Source organism: Alligator sinensis, unplaced genomic scaffold (assembly GCF_000455745.1).
Source record: "Alligator sinensis unplaced genomic scaffold, ASM45574v1 scaffold103_2, whole genome shotgun sequence".
Lineage (NCBI taxonomy): Eukaryota > Metazoa > Chordata > Crocodylia > Alligatoridae > Alligator > Alligator sinensis.
The window spans coordinates 374,782-375,307 of record NW_005842166.1 but is presented as its reverse complement, the minus strand read 5'-3'; positions in this window follow the sequence as shown (position 1 = coordinate 375,307).

Below are 526 nucleotides of genomic sequence, written 5' to 3'. Positions count from 1 at the left end.
AGCTGGCCCTTGGCTCTCCCCATAGCTTTCCAAATGGAGCTGAGCCCTGCCCACTCCCACCTGGGGTAGCGCACACAGTGCTCCTGTCCACACCCACCTTGTGCCTGCCAGACAACACCATCCTGGTGCCGGCCTCAACCAGCATGCACAGCTTCCAGGGGGGGCTGCTGCCACAGCTACTCAGGTACTGCCTGGTTCCCCACTTTTCCACCCCCAACCCCCCCATATCCAGAAGCTCCTCCTCCTCCTGCCTCTGCTATGCTTTTCTGGGCAGCAGTAAACATGGAGAAGTCATGGGGACATTTGCCAGGGAGCAGATGCCCAGACAGGAAGGGGGAAGCTGCAGCTGGGTGGCTCCAGCTCCAGTTCCCAGCCACTTTCTACCCACTCTGCCCACCCAGTGCTATGAAAGCTTTTGCATTCAGAAGCTTGTCTAGCACTATTTCAGCTATGAAGTTGGTCCATTAAAAGAAATCACTCTAAGAAATCCTGGACATTTCACCACTGATCTCAGAGCAGCTGCTCT